This window comes from Bacillus rossius, chromosome 11 (genome assembly GCF_032445375.1).
Source record: "Bacillus rossius redtenbacheri isolate Brsri chromosome 11, Brsri_v3, whole genome shotgun sequence".
Classification (NCBI taxonomy): Eukaryota; Metazoa; Arthropoda; class Insecta; order Phasmatodea; family Bacillidae; genus Bacillus; species Bacillus rossius.
The window spans coordinates 22340483-22361556 of NC_086338.1; the positions used below are offsets into that span (position 1 = coordinate 22340483).

Sequence of the window (21074 nt, forward strand, 5' to 3'; positions counted from 1 at the left end):
GGAATATGTTTTTGTTTAAAATATTTTTATTGCATTGATCAAGTTTAGAACAAAGGACAGATCATGATTAAATCAATAAGTATATTATTTGCTGGTTTTATAAATGAATTTTGGAATTTTTGCTAAATTTATAGCTAAATAAATAGGGGAACCTGGGGCAAAATGGGGTATCTAATTGTTGGAAGGTAATAAAAGTAGTAAGAAATGTTACAATTTGACAAATTTGATGTAAAAATGATACTTTAGTCTATGAAGAATAACTAAATCATAAATTGAAAATTATAAATTATAATTTATTTTAATAATCATCATTTAAATAAGAAAATGGGGTATAGTTATAATAAATTTGGAAACCAATAATTTGAATTTTCTAAATAAGTTTAATTTATGGCAGTTAGTGTGCACAGGGTTCACAGATGTGAACCACTTCGTCATCATCACTGTCATTACCAGCACACGAATTGTGAGCCCACTTTAAACATCTTGAACAACATATCCATCCTTCATTTGACTTAGAATAAAAGTCTTTGCAGTACAGGCACTCCGCATCGTCATCTTGACTTTCTTCACTCACTTATTGAGCACTCGGAGACTATGTTTTTCTTTCTTTTCTTTTTTCGCTCATCTAAATTGAGCTGTTACTGTGCTGTTTGTGTCAATTTTTTTGTCCTTTTTATTCTGGATGACTAGTAATTCTGTCTTATAGGGAGATGCAGTAAAAATTGCTGTTGTTCCCCTTTTACGTGTTTTCCTCTTTTCGCATTGTACTAATTTGGGGACAGGTAGAACATTTTCAGAAGAACAATTTGGGAAAGTGAAGAGAGTAGCTCTACTTTGAAAGGATGTTTCAGGCAAGAGCATTGAAGTTGCTGTTTGGAGTTCTGCATCTGCCGAGTTAGAGCACCCTTCTTGAGGGTCATCTGTGGGAGGAATTTGCAGAGGTGGTACAGTGCTAGGACCATCAGCTAGTAAATCTATGACAGTGGGATCTGAAGGAAGAAAATCTACTTCAGTGAACACATTCCTATCAACAGGCCAGATCCCAGTCTTCCGAAAACCATTGATGGTAGTCAACATAGTTACAGCCTGCAAGTAAGCTGATCCAAACAGAGATGCAAGCTCAAATAACGTCACTACGCATCCAGAATGAGAACGCAACCATTTACTCACTTTATCTTCGTAATACTTGCTGAGGGGCTTCATGAATGATACATATAGTAGTTGTAGACTATGGGAACAGTGAGGAGTACAGCACAATAAAATAACACCATTTCCCCGGGCTGTATCATTAGTTGAAGGTTTTTAGTATGAGATGCATGCCCATCAAGCAAGAGAAGCACTGGTGATTGTTTAGATGCTCTAGAAAAGATAACAAAAGTAGATGTATTTGGTTCGTTCTGGGACACCGGAGGACGGAGGGGGATCCGGGGATCCGATCCAGACACCTTAAGGCTTCGCTTCATCACCCATGTTGGATTATGTCACTTACTTCCACCATGCACACACGAAAAAGTGTCACGTTACGTTCATCAGCCATGTACGCACGAAAAAATGTCCCGTTACAGTAGTAGGATATAGCCGTTTCTGGGACAGGCGCAGGATCCAGGATCCGACGGGAATCTTGGATGACGTCATCGGCGACCATCTTGGACTCAAAAATTCCCTAAAATTCCTTAAAAATGACTCAAAATGACTCAAAAATTCTTGTTTTAAGAAAAAAAATTCCCGTTTTCGAGGGAAAATTCCCGTTTCGAGGGAAAATTTCCCGTTTTATTCCTTAAAAATACCAGCAGCTAGAAATGTCCATATGTAGGCTTAAGCATCCATGTCTACAGCCTCAGATAAGCCTCTGACGTCATCATGGATGATGACGTCACCGTTGCAATTTCCGTTACGGTCGCCATCTTTAAATTTATTATCCGATTTTAATAAAAAAAATTTAAAATTCAATTAATAAAATTTTAATAAAAAACATTTAAAAAAAACATACATTTACGACACGGAGCTCGGAGTCCTCGGTTCGAACACGGTGAGCACAAAAAAAAAATTGGCGACCGATCCTTCCTCCACGGAAGTCACCTACAGACTAACCTACCACCACCAATAACAAGGTCAACTAGTATGATGTCATGTCCGCCATCTTGTCTTCGTCTGCTGGAAGCCATCATCTTGTTATCGTCTGCTAGAGTGCACTGACGCCATGTTAGTTGAATTCTCACCTGCTAGAGTGCAGTAATCATTTATTATTGATGTGTCACCCGCCATCTTGTCATTTGGCCGCCATCTTGGAATTGTGTAATTATTTAGCTAGAAATTCGGGAAAAATTCCAAAATTCATTAAATAAACCACTCATCAATTTACATATTGATTCGGTCAGTTGCTGTCCCTGGTTCGATACTTGATCGATTCAATATAGTTTAATTTTATGTAAAAAAATAATAATTTCAATAAACCATGTTCAACATTCTTAAAGAGACTTTAAATCCTATAAACCATCATGTCCGCCGTCCTGGAAATTCGTAATTATTTAGCTGTAACTCGTGAAAAAGTTTAAAATTAAGTAAATAAAATACAATCAATATACTGATTAATTAGATCGACTAAGGTCCTTGGTACGATTTAGGATGATGCAAAAAAAAAATTAAATATAACAACAATTCAACATAATAGTGGCAGGTTCGAGGAATTAAACACCGCAAGTTCTTTTACAAACATAATATTTATTACATAATTTCTATTCTACTACAGGATCGATCACTTACGAAAGCTAGCAAATTTATAATCAATCATTTAGTTCCGCATCGGTGTGAAATGACTAGTTCTCAGCTCCAATCGGTTTATACTAGATAGAGTCCAACCAGAACCTTTACAGACATAGTCCTCCTCTTCTTGACAGAGTTTCTGGATACCGTTTTTAACAGTTTGCTTCACATCGTCAGAATTGTAAATTACTGCAGCCGATGTCTTGAATGCACACTTCCTCACTTCGTCTTCGAATGGATACGGCTTTCCATATATACACTCCAACCACAAGTTATATTTTGATGGACCGTTTGTTGCTACATCATCAGTAAGCTGATTGATTATGTCCTCTCTGATATCATCAAGAAAAGTACAAATGTCCTTCAACTCACCGAACGTATTTAGATAATAGTAGTCTTTCAACGTTCCACGAAATGCAGACTGCGCCAAGTAGAACCCATTATCATTCACTTGTAATGCACCGAGCACAGTATTAGGTTTATTTTCATGTCCAGACGTTATAGCAATCGGTTGCTGCACATTGGTTTTCTTGCTTGTACGCTTACGAGTCTCCAATCTAAAGCGAGGAGTCGAAATTTCTACAGGTAGTTCTTCAGTAGACACACGGACTTTACCGTTGCTTTTTTTCACATGCCGTCGCAAACTATCAATACGTGTAAACCATTCATGACACTCATCACAGCGGAACTTTATGCGAGATGGATTCTTCTTGCATTTACTCCTCTCATGTCTTCGTGCTACATGAGAAAAAGTGAACGACATATCGCAGTAGCTGCAAGGATACCTTGCTGATGAAGACAAGCCTTTCAGACCCGATCCAGATACTGACGTTGCCGCAGTTGCGCCATCTCCAGGCATACTCTTATGAACATCAATGCATCGTTGTTGAATAGAAACCTTTACTTTCTGCCGAACAGCAGGACCTTTGCATGTCTTCATGTGCGTTTTCATATTATCTTTTCTGGCAAACTGCTTATGGCATTTCTCACAAACAATCATTTAACGATAAAGGTTCTTGACACATTCTCTCTTTTCGTGTCGTCGAGCATTGCTGTTGTTTGTGAAAATCTTGTCACAGTAACAACACCGATGTCCGTTAGTTGTTGAATCACCAGTCATTGAAGTCTCCATCGAGGCTGAAACGAAGTTCGTCGTGTTTTCCTGTAAAGCCAGCACCACCGGCATTAAATTCTCTTCTGCTGGTGGTACCACGACTGTTGAAGTCTCCTCCAGTGTTGTCAGAGGCGTTGCCGTCGGGATCTGCTCCAACATCGTCGGCGCTGACATTAGAGTTCCTATAGACGATGGTACATCCTCCATCAAGTTCGACGTTAAAGTCGGTAAAGATGCCATCGAGTTCACAAGAACAGGTAATTACGCGACTTATGCACTAGAAGAAACAAACTAGGTGATCCTTACACCGATAACGTCAGTAACAAACTGAGCATCCTGCTGTCTAGGACTCGCTTATATACATGCACAGGATGGAATAATACGCTAGTCAAATCAAGAACCATCAACAATAATACTCGAGTCAAAACTACTTTAAAAATAGAAGCCCACTCAACGAAAAAGGCAGCACATTTGGAAGCAAATTCGACATATGAAATGGACACGCAATGCACGCACCTGCAGATTTCATCACATAGTTAACATTTAAATTTCATTCCAGCGAAATAGCAAGCCAATGTCACATCATCATATTAACATCCTATTGGTCATACTATCCTCAAAATTTCTCAGTATTATAAATCACACCAGTTATAGACAGACTTATGGTTTCTAACACACAACAAATCAGTCATTTTTTTTAATAAATTCATATTTTAAAATGCAAAATATACATGGTAAACGAAGAACCAGGTACGTGAATATTTTATATACTTTATGCACACTGTAGACGCCAAGAGCTTGAAAGTACATATGTAAGAAAGATATTTAATAAAAATCATATTAAATTTTATATTTATTCCTATTAATACACATCAGATCAAAAAAAGTAGGTTTTATTATATAAACCTCGCATATCTTAGTTCATGTTTCTTTGAGGACGTATAAATTTTCAGCATTTCGCGAACCAAGTAGAAGTTTTAACCTATTCTTCAATCATTTGGATTGTCTCTCGATGAACAATTGGTCTCATGTGCTACGGCTTCCATCTTCTTTACATATTAGTCTTAAAATCCACACATCAGTGTCACTATCACAGACGCAAAGTTATCATCATCATCATCATCATCACCGTAGCTGTCATCAATATTATCATGAGCTGCATCAATATCACTCATTTTATGATGTCGTTTCCGCATTTCAGTTGTCAGAGATTTACCACAATCTATGATCTTGTGAGCTTCACATTATTCTCTATTGTTTTGTAGACATGGTTAGTTACATTCTCGTTTTCTTTAAAAGCCTGTGTGTCCAGTTTTATTATTTAATCCTTCATCCCATCATCTCAAACACAATTAAATCATCGTAGTATACAGAAAAAAATCAACAAAGTTCCTTTCATTTAATCTTAGGAACCACATCATCCTTTCCACCTATAGTATAGTTTCTTGAGCCCAAGAGTCTTTCAATATATACCATGCAGTGTTCTTCAAGAGATGTGGTATACTACCAGTTCTACATACAAACCCATCCTATCATTGATTTGTTGACACATTAGAAAAAAACCTTAAAGTTAATTTTTACATGTTTTATTAAATTATCACTTCGGCTAAAAATAATTACCACACATAGTGTGTTATTACATTTCCTTCTTCATCTACAAAGCTAAGTTCCTTGATAATAAATCCATACTGACTAGAGAAGCTTTGGAGGTTTACACATTTCGTCATGGTGGTCGAGACGAGACTAAGCCGGTAATGTACTGTCAGGTCTTAGATAATAGACGACACAATCTACCTTTTTACAGGATGTCTCGATTATGTCCGGAGCCTCCTCGTCACAATCACTGGTCCAGTGATGACCGAAGTTGCAGACCTCTAGTTGGAAGTAACCATCCTCGGTGACGTAGTGCACACGGCGGAATCCGGGCGTTACTTCCGCGTACTTTGCAGACGGATCGAACGGCATTTGCTTGAATTTGTAGCAGCAGCACTATACCCACACGACTATGTGTTGACTGCTGTGTCTAGGGCGTTGACTTCAATTTATTCCGCTAGGACCACCCTCCAGTCCAGTCACATGTACCGTTGCTTCCGTTGTTGTCCCCCGCCTTGCTGGCGACCTCCAACATTCCAACACGGTGATCAACCATCCAAGCCCTAAGCATGCTAGCATTGTGTCTTGAGATCGGACCTGGACATCCAAGTTACATAGAGTACAATATACTCTGAAATACATAATAAAGAGAAAATTTATATAAATAACATTAAACTTTGCTTAATAGTTCCAGAAGTAATGAATGCACTGCTTGACCAGTGACCGGTGTAACTAAATATTAAATATATTTAATATTTTATTTTCCATTACTTTTCGTGGAATTTATTAATCATTCACTCTACGAAAAACAACTCAAGACAATAAACCTGGCCAACGAATTAAATACAGTACCGCTATGCCTTACATGAAAGTATAATTATTCGATAATCTGAATAACCTATAAATCGTTCATGTACGAAGCCACACATACAGGACAATTGTCTATGGACCATGAGACCGAGTCATGACAATATCAGACGTATAGGCTAGTCATTTCAGGACCGCAGGACCTTCTTCGTCTTTAGATAATAACAGTCATTTAGACCATCATGAAATTTTAATACATACTAAAGGACCAAGCGACCTTGAAAAATATTTTAGTAACACCAAGAGGTTTTGAACTAGTAAATATTCAGTCACTACATATTTTACTACGCGCAATCAACAAATGGAAGCACCATCAACGAAAAGGCAGCACAATCAAAAAAGGCAGCACATTTGGAAACACCATCAACAAAATGGAAGCACATTTTGGAAGCACCATCAACGTAAAGGCAGCACATTTTGGAATCACAATCAATAAAGGCAGCTCATTTGGAAGCACCATCAACAAAAAGGAAGCACATTTGGAAACACCATCAACAAAAAGGAAGCACATTTTGGAAGCACCATTAACGTAAAGGCAGCACATTTTGGAAGCACAATCATAAAGGCAGCACATTTGGAAGCACCATCAACAAAAAGAAAGCACATTTTGGAAGCACCATCAAACAGGCAGCACATTTGGAAACACAAGTTACGAGAACTAAGTCTTAGTTAGAAATCAGAATGCAAGAAATAAAAACATTAAATTTTTACTTTTAATATTTAATTTATTTCTTAAAATTATACAAATAGAAGTAACATAAGTCATTATTGTATGTAGCCAGCTTTCCTCAGTTCTTCGAGTATGAAGGATATTTCTTATATACACGAATAGTTTCCTGCACAAAGCGAGCCATGTAGAAGTCTTAGCCGGTCAACCAATAAGTTTGGATCTTTCCACGATGTGTAATCAATCTATTCTACCACCATCTCACTTGCTTGTTTATTATAAATAATTTTAATATCACAATCGTCCCAGTGATCATAATAAGCGTTACCAGATTTATTTATTATAACACGTCGTTTCCATCGTTTCGGTCTCAGGACACCGTAACATTCTTCGATCTTGTCAGCTTTAGGTGCTTCATCACAGTCTATGCTTTTGTCAACAGCCTCAGAGTCACTGTAACAATCACTGTAGAAGACATCCTCTTCACCCAGATTACCATATGAATTCGATATCGATGATGTCGAAGTGCCATTATCGTCTTCATGCTTCCTTTTTAGGAGTCCATCATTTTTACAAAGTAAGAAAGATCTACTTGAATTCGGCTGGAATGTATTCTCACTTTTCACGTTAAGGATTCTTCCATTGTCTTCATTCTCCCATAAATCATTATCGTCCTTCAATTTAAGTTCTTCGTCGAGATCGGAAGAGCCACGTACATAATCTCTCTCAAGACAAGGAAAATTATTGTCGTAATGCAGATCACTAATCCTTAGTCTAGTAGATCCATCGTTGTCCTCTAGCTTGTACGCAGGCTTAACATTACAAGTTCTATCATGTCTTTTTAAGCTCTCTCTCTGCGTAAACGACTTGCTACATCGAACGCAACTTATCATATTGCGTAGTGGATTTTTAACACAGTCATTCTTCTGGTGTTGTCTTCCATTCTTTCTCAAGATAAATTCTTTGCTGCAAAACTTACACCTGGTCCTTTCGATACAGCAACAGACACCGAATCTAAATTCATATTAGTTACTGTGACTAATATTAGATACAAAGAGACAGTTTTCCAATTGGAACCATTACTTAAATATAATTTTTTAAATATTTCTTAAGCGAGAGTTAAGTTATCTCATGCAAAGGTACTTGTAAGTAGTTTTGCTTTTCAACAACAGATGACACCACATATTGCTTGCAGGTAAATATTATTTCTTTCTTTCATGCGGGATGCAGGATTCTCACTAACGATCGCAATAGAGGGATGACATCGCTAGACTCCAAGGAGAAGGTAGTTTGTTCTCCCAGTTAGTGTTTCTCAGATTTCTCAGGGTATATATTATTATTTGACTGAATAATGATTTTTTTTTAAATTCCACCTAATAAAAATAAAATAGAAGCACTCAGAGAAAACCATCAGGGATGATGTCGTTTATAAACATCACAAATTGCCATTTTTTTAAAAAAGTCATAATTTAATCCTGCTTAAGCAACATGAGAGTTATAGCACAAGCCCGCTTGTGCTAGAACTCTCATGTCGCTTAAGCAAAGAGTTCACAAGCCTGCTTGTGCTAGAACTCTCATGTTGCTTAAGCAAAGAGTTCACAAGCCCGCTTGTGCTAGAACTCTCATGTTGCTTAAGCAAAGAGTTCAAAGCCCGCTTGTGCTAGAACTCTCATGTTGCTTAAGCAAAGAGTGTCGTCTATTATCTAAGACCTGACAGTACATTACCGGCTTAGTCTCGTCTCGACCACCATGACGAAATGTGTAAACCTCCAAAGCTTCTCTAGTCAGTATGGATTTATTATCAAGGAACTTAGCATTGCAGATGAAGAAGGAAATGTAATAACACACTATGTGTGGTAATTATTTTTAGCCGAAGTGATAATTTAATAAAACACACGTAAAAATTAACTTTAAGGTTTTTTTCTTAAGTGTCAACAAATCAATGATAGGATGGATTTGTATGTAGAACTAGAAGTATACCACATCTCTTGAAGAACACGGCATGGTATATATTGAAAGACTCTTGGGCTCAAGAAACTATACTATAGGTGGAAAGGATGATGTGGTTCCTAAGATTAAATGAAAGGAACTTTGTTGATTTTTTTTTCTGTATACTACGATGATTTAATTGTGTTTGGGATGATGGGATGAAGGATTAAATAATAAAACTGGACACACAGGCTTTTAAAGAAAACGAGAATGTAACTAACCATGTCTACAAAACAATAGAGAATAATGTGAAGCTCACAAGATCATAGATTGTGGTAAATCTCTGACAACTGAAATGCGGAAACGACATCATAAAATGAGTGATATTGATGCAGCTCATGATAATATTGATAACAGCTACGGTGATGATGATGATGATGATGATAACTTTGCGTCTGTGATAGTGACACAGATGCGTGGATTTTAAGACTTATAATAACAAATATGTAAAGAAGATGGAAGCCGTAGCACATGAGACCAATTGTTCATCGAGAGACAATCCAAATGATTGAAGAATAGGTTAAAACTTCTACTTGGTTCGCGAAATGCTGAAAATTTATATGTCCTCAAAGAAGCATGAACTAAGAAATGCGAGGTTTATATAATAATACCTACTTTTTTTGATCTGTTGTGTATTAATGGGAATAAATATACAATTTAATATGAGTTTCATTAAATATCTTTCTTACATATGTACTTTCAAGCTCTTGGCGTCTACAGTGTGCATAAAGTATATAAAATATTTACGTACCTGGTTCTTCGTTTACCATGTATATTTTGCATTTTAAAATATGAATTTATTAAAAAAAATGACTGATTTGTTGTGTGTTAGAAACCATAAGTCCGTCTATAACTGGTGTGATTTATAATACTGTGAAATTTTGAGGATAGTATGACCAATAGGATGTTAATATGATGATGTGACATTGGCTTGCTATTTCGCTTGAATGAAATTTAAATGTTAACTATGTGATGAAATCTGCAGGTGCGTGCATTGCGTGTCCATTTCATATGTCGAATTTGCTTCCAAATGTGCTGCCTTTTTCGTTGAGTGGGCTTCTATTTTTAAAGTAGTTTTGACTCGAGTATTATTGTTGATGGTTCTTGATTTGACTAGCGTATTATTCCATCCTGTGCATGTATATAAGCGAGTCCTAGACAGCAGGATGCTCAGTTTGTTACTGACGTTATCGGTGTAAGGATCACCTAGTTTGTTTCTTCTGGTGCATAAGTCGCGTAATTACCTGTTCTTGTGAACTCGATGGCATCTTTACCGACTTTAACGTCGAACTTGATGGAGGATGTACCATCGTCTATAGGAACTCTAATGTCAGCGCCGACGATGTTGGAGCAGATCCCGACGGCAACGCCTCTGACAACACTGGAGGAGACTTCAACAGTCGTGGTACCACCAGCAGAAGAGAATTTAATGCCGGTGGTGCTGGCTTTACAGGAAAACACGACGAACTTCGTTTCAGCCTCGATGGAGACTTCAATGACTGGTGATTCAACAACTAACGGACATCGGTGTTGTTACTGTGACAAGATTTTCACAAACAACAGCAATGCTCGACGACACGAAAAGAGAGAATGTGTCAAGAACCTTTATCGTTAAATGATTGTTTGTGAGAAATGCCATAAGCAGTTTGCCAGAAAAGATAATATGAAAACGCACATGAAGACATGCAAAGGTCCTGCTGTTCGGCAGAAAGTAAAGGTTTCTATTCAACAACGATGCATTGATGTTCATAAGAGTATGCCTGGAGATGGCGCAACTGCGGCAACGTCAGTATCTGGATCGGGTCTGAAAGGCTTGTCTTCATCAGCAAGGTATCCTTGCAGCTACTGCGATATGTCGTTCACTTTTTCTCATGTAGCACGAAGACATGAGAGGAGTAAATGCAAGAAGAATCCATCTCGCATAAAGTTCCGCTGTGATGAGTGTCATGAATGGTTTACACGTATTGATAGTTTGCGACGGCATGTGAAAAAAAGCAACGGTAAAGTCCGTGTGTCTACTGAAGAACTACCTGTAGAAATTTCGACTCCTCGCTTTAGATTGGAGACTCGTAAGCGTACAAGCAAGAAAACCAATGTGCAGCAACCGATTGTTATGACGTCTGAACATGGAACTAAACCTAAGACTGTGTTCGGAGCATTACAAGTGAACGATAATGGCTTCTACTTGGCGCAGTCTGCATTTCGTGGAACTTTGAAAGACTACTATTATCTAAATACGTTCGGTGAGTCGAAGGACATTTGTAATTTTCTTGACGATATCAGACAGAAGATAATCAATCAGCTTACTGATGATGTAGCAACAAACGGACCTTTGAAATATAACTTGTGGTTGGACTGTATATATGGAAAGCCATATCCGTTCGATGACAAAGTGAAGAAGTGTGCATTCAAGACATCGGCTGAAGTAATTTACAGTTCTAACGATGTGAAGCAAACTGTTAAAAACGGTATCCAGAAACTCTGTCAAGAAGAGGAGGACTATGTCTGTAAAGGTTCTGGTTGGACTCTATCTAGTATAAACCGATTGGAGCTGAGAACTAGTCATTTCACACCGATGCGGAACTAAATGATTGATTATATATTTGCTAGCTTTCGTAAGTGATCGATCCTGTAGTAGAATAGAAATTATGTAATAAATATTATGTTTGTAAAAGAACTTGCGGTGTTTAATTCCTCGAACCTGCCACTATTATGTTGAATTGTTGTTATATTTAATTTTTTTTTGCATCATCCTAAATCGTACCAAGGACCTTAGTCGATCTAATTAATCAGTATATTGATTGTATTTTATTTACTTAATTTTGAACTTTTTCACGAGTTATAGCTAAATAATTACGAATTTCCAAGACGGCGGACATGATGGTTTATAGGATTTAAAGTCTCTTTAAGAATGTTGAACATGGTTTATTGAAATTATTATTTTTTTACATAAAATTAAACTATATTGAATCGATCAAGTATCGAACCAGGGACAGCAACTGACCGAATCAATATGTAAATTGATGAGTGGTTTATTTAATGAATTTTGGAATTTTTCCCGAATTTCTAGCTAAATAATTACACAATTCCAAGATGGCGGCCAAATGACAAGATGGCGGGTGACACATCAATAATAAATGATTACTGCACTCTAGCGGGTGAGAATTCAACTAACATGGCGTCAGCGCACTCTAGCAGACGATAACAAGATGATGGCTTCCAGCAGACGAAGACAAGATGGCGGACATGACATCATACTAGTTGACCTTGTTATTGGTGGTGGTAGGTTAGTCTGTAGGTGACTTCCGTGGAGGAAGGATCGGTCGCCAATTTTTTTTTTGTGCTCACCGTGTTCGAACCGAGGACTCCGAGCTCCGTGTCGTAAATGTATGTTTTTTTTAAATGTTTTTTATTAAAATTTTATTAATTGAATTTTAAATTTTTTTTATTAAAATCGGATAATAAATTTAAAGATGGCGACCGTAACGGAAATTGCAACGGTGACGTCATCATCCATGATGACGTCAGAGGCTTATCTGAGGCTGTAGACATGGATGCTTAAGCCTACATATGGACATTTCTAGCTGCTGGTATTTTTAAGGAATAAAACGGGAAATTTTCCCTCGAAACGGGAATTTTCCTCGAAAACGGGATTTTTTTTTCTTAAAACAAGAATTTTTGAGTCATTTTGAGTCATTTTTAAGGAATTTTAGGGAATTTTTGAGTCCAAGATGGTCGCCGATGACGTCATCCAAGATTCCCGCCGGATCCTGGATCCTGCGCCTGTCCCAGAAACGGCTATATCCTACTACTGTAACGGGACATTTTTTCGTGCGTACATGGCTGATGAACGTAACGTGACACTTTTTCGTGTGTGCATGGTGGAAGTAAGTGACATAATCCAACATGGGTGATGAAGCGAAGCCTTAAGGTGTCTGGATCGGATCCCCGGATCCCCCTCCGTCCTCCGGTGTCCCAGAACGAACCAAATACATCTACTAACAAATTTATTAAACCATTAAATAAATGACTCCTTTGTGATCCATCCTTTATCTTCAACCTCAGCCCATGATCCAGGAGGTAGTCCTGTTTGAAACTCTTGTTGCATTCTTTTCCTTGGAAAGATTAGCATAGGTGGTATATAAACACCAACAGCCAACAAACAAATTTCTGCTGTAACAGTTTCCCCTCTTTCAGCTGTAGCCACAGTACCAACCTGCCGTCTACCCCTCTGATAAATAATTCGGGAATGACCTTTGGGATTAACAGTGATTACCGTCTCATCAACATTATAAATTTAATCTGCAGTGAGGCCATATTTGTCAACAACCTCTGTTAAGAGATCAAAAAACGTCAATACTGCTACTTTATTGAAGCCCATTGCACTTGCCGCCGATGTAGCTTCAGGTTTTCGAAGATAAATTTCAGGATGCCTTAGAATTTCAGAGACACTGATTTTTACATTTTATATAAGTAGATTTTTTAGAATAAATAATCTATGCAGAATATCACAAATTGTGATTCCAGTATTTAGTTAAACAAACATGGGGCAAAATGGGGTAGTAGGTACCCCGTTTTGCCCCTAGAGAAACATTTTTGGTTACAATCTTCTAGCTAAAAATGTACTTATCTAATGGCATTCATAAATTGTCACTAAAGACATGCACTTTTTAATTAGTATAAGTATAAATTTTAAATAAGTAAGTCTACTTAGTTACCTTGGCTGGAATATCACGTAAACATTGCAAAACACACAGTCTGAAACAGCATACTGCCACATCTAACGAACTGCAAACAACAAGATGGCTCCGGATACGCTGTGGCGCTGTGTTTCACTTTGGAGTTTATGTTCCGTCTACACATAACAGGTGGCAGCATGTTATTGACGATAAAATCGTGGTACCCCGTTATGCCCCGCTTCCCCATTCTGCCCCAGGTTCCCCTACAGAATTCCAAGATGGTGTATAAATGATTAATGCACTCTAGGAGATAAAAATTAAACTTACAAGTTGGTAGTGCACACTAGTCGACGAAACTAAGATGGAGGCCTCCAGGAGACGAAAACAAAATGGTGAACATGACGTCATACCAGCTGAAGATATACATAACTTGGCATTAGTTTTGGGATGTCAATCTGCCGGCAGCTTCCGTAGAGGAAAATTCTGTCTTTTTTTTTGCCCTCACAGTGTTTGAACCGAAGACTCCATGATGTAACTGAGTTTTTAAAATAACTATTCATTAATTTTTTTTAATTTTTATCAATTTTAATTTTTCTCCATAAAAAACAGATATTAATAAGAAATTTTTAAAATGGCAACCATGATAATATAATTCAAGATGATGGAGTGTTTTATTTACATTTTATTTATTTTTTTATACATTTTAATTTTTTTACTTTTCCTAGCTAAATAATTACTGGTGTTAAGATGGTGGACGTAACATCATAATGTAAGATGACGGATTTTTTTTAGATAAAATCTTTTTATTTATTTTTTAATTAATTTTTTAAAGATTTTTTTGATAATAATTAAGGATTTTCAATTTGGTATTGAAAGTTGCAACGATGTTTTTAGATACCTACTATTTTTAATTTAATTTTATTAATTTAAATGTTTTATTTCTTAATTAAAATTTTTAATTTATTTTTAAATTTTAACAGATATACTAGCATAAAAAATATTGGTTTTCAAGTTGGCGGCCTTAACGAAAATTTCAACATAAGGGAGTGGGGCATTCGATTCCGAGTGGGCGGAAAGGTGTACATAACCAAATGGAAAATCCAAGATAGTAAAATCTAAGACGGCGGACAACATGGCCATCAGGATCAATGTCATAGGTCCAAGTCACCCAAGATGGCCGCCGTGACGTCACAATCCAAGATGGCAGTCAGCTCCTGGATCCGCAAACTGCAGCCTGGGCACGGGGGAACTGTTGTATACATTTTTAATAATATAAAATGGAAAAAAATCAAAAACTAAACCAATTTTTTTTTGTATTTCCGTCTGTCTGTAAATGGTCTGATTTCGATGATAACGATTTGTTTTTAAGTTTTGCCTAACTGACACTAGGCTAAATCATTAAGTAACTCTACAGCCAAGTATTGTTTTGTAAAAAAAAAAGTATCCAAAGGTATTAAGCTAAAGTTAAATTATTGGGTAAAAACAAAAAATATACAAAATCTACGAGATTATATTTACTGTTTTCCAAATTTAGAACTAAGCTCTGAAAAAGAAAGGTTTAATTTCATGAAGAAAATTTAATTTTAAGGATTATCTTAAGATAAATGTTTAAAAAAATGTGCATGAATTTAAAATAAAACATACTTAGTGCGTCTTTGCATTTTTTTCTTTCAATATTCAACTTATACGAAGGGGGGAGGGAAGGTTTTATTTTTTAATAAAAAAACGTTATCTCCAAAGCAAATTATGGTTAAGATAATAATTATAATAAACATATCAAAAATTGCATATTTCTTAAAACAAAACAACTTCACGCGAACGAATCCATTAGCAAAAGCCAGTGTCGTACATTTAAAGTTAAAAATGCACAACCAAACACATATGAAGATATTGCGGTTGTTACCCTTGCTTTCCGCAGAGCAAAGGTGAAGAGATAATACAACATTCAGTTCTGAGCCCGTGAAGAAAATATGCCGTAAGTGAGAAGTCCCCAATCCGGTCGAGAATCGAACCTATAACATTTGCCTCTACAGTCAAACGGTTGAAAAACCTGTAAAAATAAAATGCTTCCAGTACTCGTCAGAGATTTGTAACATCTCACCTCGGTAACGAGCCAATTCATGAGTTCTCATGTTGTAAATACAATACGAAACTCAGACACGAAATTTAACCTAGAATTCATTAAAATAATGACGAGCGTGATAATTATACGCAAATCGTGTTTGCACAATACACTTCTGGACGAGAATAACACTTTTTTTCTGCACCCGCCGCTAGAATTCGCTGCAGGAGCAGCTACGCTGACTATCGAATCATTCCATTTCCAGATAGAAAATTTAAACTATATGACGAAACGGCTGCTATAAGAGCGAAAATATCTTGACGAAAAACTAAACCCCGGTTTTGGACATGATTTTCTACAAGGAATTTTATTAAATACTGCCCATCTTGTTAAAAATTCATCAAACAGTTAAAAGTATAAAGTTTCCCTTTGGCTTTGTGAACTTTTGTCCGTGCCATCCACCACACACGGCAGCGTTGTGGTTATACATTTCCGTTACTTGACTTCCGTCGCAATCACAGAATTTCTCCTACCAAATGCCGTATACCGAGAGCTAAGATGTTACAGAGAAATCAAGTCCCACTTCGCCACACGTGACTTGCAGCGTCCTTGATCGAGGTCCTGGGTTCGCGACCCGGAGAGGGGAATATCTCGTGTCAGGGGAAAACCTTTGCGCGCGTCCGCTCCGGTTCCAAAGAAATCTGTCTCGCCATTCCCCCGGAGGTAGCGCTATTGTCCGCCTCTTATTGGTAAAGGGGTGGGGTGGGGGAACAATGAAGCTGAAACACCGCCATTGAAGACGGCGCACGACGGAGAAACGGGGCGAAAGGAATCTGCACGAGCAAAAAAATTATAGCGCCTCTTCCCCCAATCACACTCCATGAGCATGTTCCCGGAACGATAAAACAACGTGGGGTACAACTAGTTACATTTACCTACATTATAATCACGATCTGAAGCGAACTCTGAGTTACCACGGAGTGACTTCACAGAAAAAATTTTTCTGTACCTTTACAAAAAAATTCCTTTGTAAACTAGGTGCAAGAAATAGTTTGTGATACTACAATAAAGAAATTGTAAATTTGTACAACACATGGCTATCGTTATTTTTACAGGGGGAGTTGAATTGTTGCCCCTTGGAAGGGTAGCCCTTCAGGATTTTTCTGGCAATGGTTTGTTTGTACAGTGACTGGAAGGGCAGCCCTTCCAGTATCTTAAAATGTGTCTATTTTCGTAATTTTATAATCCTGAATTGTTGCCTCTTGGAAGGGCAGCCCATCAGGATTTTTCTGTCAGTGGTGTTTTTGAAAGGTTGTCTGAATTGTTGCCCCTTGAAAGGGCAGCCCTTCAGGATTTTTCTGACCGTGATTAGTTTAGTTTAGGTTAGGTCAGGTCAGGTCAGGTCAGGTCAGGTCAGGTCAGGTCAGGTCAGGTCAGGTCAGGTCAGGTCAGGTCAGGTCAGGTCAGGTTAGGTTAGGTCACTTTACAAACTAACCACTGTCAGAAAAATCCTGAAGGGCTGCCCATCCAAGGGACAACAATTCAGACAATCTTTCAAAAACACCAATGTCAGAAAAATCCTGAAGGACTGCCCTTCCAAGGGGCAGCAATTCCGACAACCTTTCAAAAACACCACTGTCAGAAAAATCCTGATGGGCTGCCCTTCCAAGGGGTAAGTTTTCAGAATTATTTAAACACTTAAAGAAACATGTTTTCAGAAATTGGATGGGCTGCCCATCCAGTCGCTTTACAAACTAACCATTGCCAGAAAAATCCTGAAGGGCTGCCCTTCCAAGGGGCAGCATTTAAGTCACCCCATATAGGCTATATGAAATACGTTTTTTTGCGAGATAATACTGAGTATTTATTACGAAAATTGCCATATAATTCTATATTTAAAATGATGTTGCATTCAAGAATAACTTTTTTAAACTGTTAAATGGAAAATATAATCGAATATTTAACACATTAATTACATTTTGTTTAATCGTGCTTATTAATGTGCGCACTTAATACTGGCCAGCTATTCAGGAAACGGTTAATAAATAACTTTAAATATTGAAGGTACTGGGGCAACACAAAGCATAAATTCCCAGGTAAGAATCCGAACCCAGTAATACTGCGAAAAATATTTTGTTTTCGTGTAAATATAAAATTTTAAAAGATCTGTAGTTTTACAATAATTATATTCAATTCACAAAAAAAAAAAAATACTGTACGGATCGAGCGCAGACGTTCCTCGAGTGCAGACCCCAACCACAAGATCCCACACGGCCCCACAAGATCCCACACGGCCCCACACGACCCCACAAGATCCCACACGGCCCCACACGGCCCCACAAGATCCCACATGACCCCACATGACCCCACACGGCCCCACACGGCCCCACAAGATCCCACACGGCCCCACACGACCCCACACGGCCCCACAAGATCCCACACGGCCTCACACGGCCCCACAAGATCCCACAAGATCCCACACGGCCCCACACGGCCTCACAAGATCCCACACGGCCCCACACGGCCCCACAAGATCCCACACGGCCTCACAAGATCCCACATGACCCCACACGGCCCCACACGGCCCCACAAGATCCCACACGGCCCCACACGACCCCACACGGCCCCACAAGATCCCACACGGCCCCACACGGCCTCACAAGATCCCACACGGCCCCACACGGCCCCACAAGATCCCACACGGCCCCACACGGCCTCACAAGATCCCACACGACCCCACACGGCCCCACACGGCCCCACAAGATCCCACACGGCCCCACAAGATCCCACAAGATCCCACACGGCCCCACACGGCCCCACAAGATCCCACACGGCCCCACACGACCCCACACGGCCCCACAAGATCCCACACGGCCTCACACGGCCCCACAAGATCCCACACGGCCCCACAAGATCCCACAAGATCCCACACGGCCTCACACGGCCCCACAAGATCCCACACGGCCCCACACGGCCCCACAAGATCCCACACGGCCCCACACGGCCTCACAAGATCCCACATGACCCCACACGGCCCCACACGGCCCCACAAGATCCCACACGGCCCCACACGACCCCACACGGCCCCACAAGATCCCACACGGCCCCACACGGCCCCACAAGATCCCACACGGCCCCACAAGATCCCACACGGCCCCACACGACTCCACACGGCCCCACACGACCCCACACGGCCCCACAAGATCCCACACGGCCCCACAAGATCCCACACGGCCCCACACGACTCCACACGGCCCCACACGGTGCTCCGTGTCTCGGGGGAGGGGGGGGGGAACAAACGGTTCGAAAACTCCTCGAATTATCCTAGTGGGGTCTGTCTATGAATACGTTGAGGGCGGATGTAAAATTTTGTTTACATATAGTTTCGTTTCTAAACTGTAATTTTAGAAAAAAAAGTGAAAATGGTTAAAACGCGTGTTTTTCTATCAATTTTCAGGTATAAAACACCTGGTACAGATACTTTAATGCACTCAAGGGACTTGCGCTACACCTTTACCTTCGTTTCTCCGCCATATCATTTGATCGTTTTCACTTTGTTTTCGTAGTTTACCTGTGCACGACGAGAAGACTGCACGCCAGTCCACACACAGCCTTGCGCTTAAGGGCGATACCACGCTAGCAGCACCCGCAAGCATCGCCCGTACCATCCCGCCTCACTTACACAAATACACCCATGTGTAGGCGGGTCCCTTCAAGTAAAATATTCAATTCGCAATTGATTGCAAACATAAGGAATTACACATTCCAAAACTAACTGGCCTTTGTCCAATATTATGTAATAAACGACTCTCGATATATTTTTTTAATTACTGATAACTTACTCAAAAAAAATTATATTTGTTAAACATATATCAAACATGTATTTCTGGATAGTTCTTCGTTATTCGGAAACATTTACCTCAGACGATCATTCAAAACTGCTGATTTTGGTATCCTTACGAGCCTAGTAAAATCCTTGGAATCATTTCGCGGAAACATTTTCAGGGGATACAGCCTGGCCACTTTTTCAACTGAACTGGATTGTCTCCGTCCTTCGACGGACCATTGCGACCTGACGATTACCTTTAAAGTAGATAATTCCCCCTCAAAATGGTACATTTTTCCTGAAATAAGAATTTTGAGGATTTTTTAAACGTTTCTGAGGACGTCAGTGAAAATTTTGCGGCTGTGACGTCGCAAATCCCAGACGGCGACTGGCGCGACAACCTTGAACCTGCCTTCGGACCTACTATTATAAACTACTGATGCTTACGATCAATGCAAAGAATTGTTTAGGTTACATGTACGATATGGGGACAAGACCACTGACCGATAGGCGAAATGTCTCCGGTTCGATTCCTCGTTGTATCGTTATTTTGACGTGACGTCTAATAAATCGATGAACGCCGGTTGCACGTACGAAAAAGTGTCCCGTAACGCACATTGTCCCGTTACGCTGTGTCCCGTTACGCTCACTGTACGCTTGCGCCGCATCTATCTCTCTTCCACTCGATTGAAACCATCGATTTGATTTTTTCGAGGCACATTAAACTTGAAACAGTCCCATTCGATTCGTAGTTTTCCTATCATCGTCCTATCCTTAACAGAATAACACAGATTGGAAGAAGTTAAATAGCAAACATGTATAAAAGTTATAGTTAAAATAATCTCTTCGTTAAAGTAATAAACATATTTTAATTAATGAGTGCAAATAAAAGTAAATTTATCAATTAAATTGTAGCTTTAATTTCACTCCTTCTTTGTATCCATACAAAATAGTGATAATTCAATAAAAATTATTCAATTTTATTCATAAAAGTATGGAATCATTTCATCAATGTTTTGTTATGACGTTGTCAAGTTAAACTATCGTCCGTAAACCGACTTTACAGAAAACCAATTTTTTTAGTTGAAAATCTTCCTTCCCAAGCAACAGGGCTGGGTACATTTGATGCTATTTCATTTGAATTTTATGGGCGAAACTACGCGGAATAACCTTGCCAAAAAAATCATTCTAATAACATACGTAAATGCGTGCATTTAAAGGTATCGTTAGCTAAAAAGCGGTGTTTAAATATGACTCATTAATAATTAATGACTTCGTATTTATTTTTTCTATTTTGCTATTGAGGACAAGTTTAGTACAAATTTTCATTACTGAAATAACGAAAAAACACAAAATCATGTTATTTAAATAATGATAAGTTTAAGATTGTACTAATTTTGTGTAATTTTATGTAAGTCATAAATAAGCATTAGGTAAGTGAGATCGTGTGGAAGTTTTGTTTGAGTGTGCAATTGTGACCATGCATACGTGGAAGAAGCCACTCGCCCACGTGT

General features: G+C 38.8%; 2 protein-coding genes across 5 annotated transcripts in view; one reads left to right on the top strand and one right to left on the bottom strand.

Annotated features, from left to right (window-relative positions):
• The window catches only part of LOC134536692 (ribonuclease P protein subunit p25-like protein), a 444926-nt gene that overhangs the window by 208025 nt on the left and 215827 nt on the right, over positions 1-21074 (bottom strand). The window lies entirely within an intron of this gene.
• Positions 1-21074, top strand: part of LOC134536691 (tyrosine decarboxylase-like) — a 142225-nt gene that overhangs the window by 85571 nt on the left and 35580 nt on the right. The gene's annotated exons all lie outside the window — the stretch shown is intronic.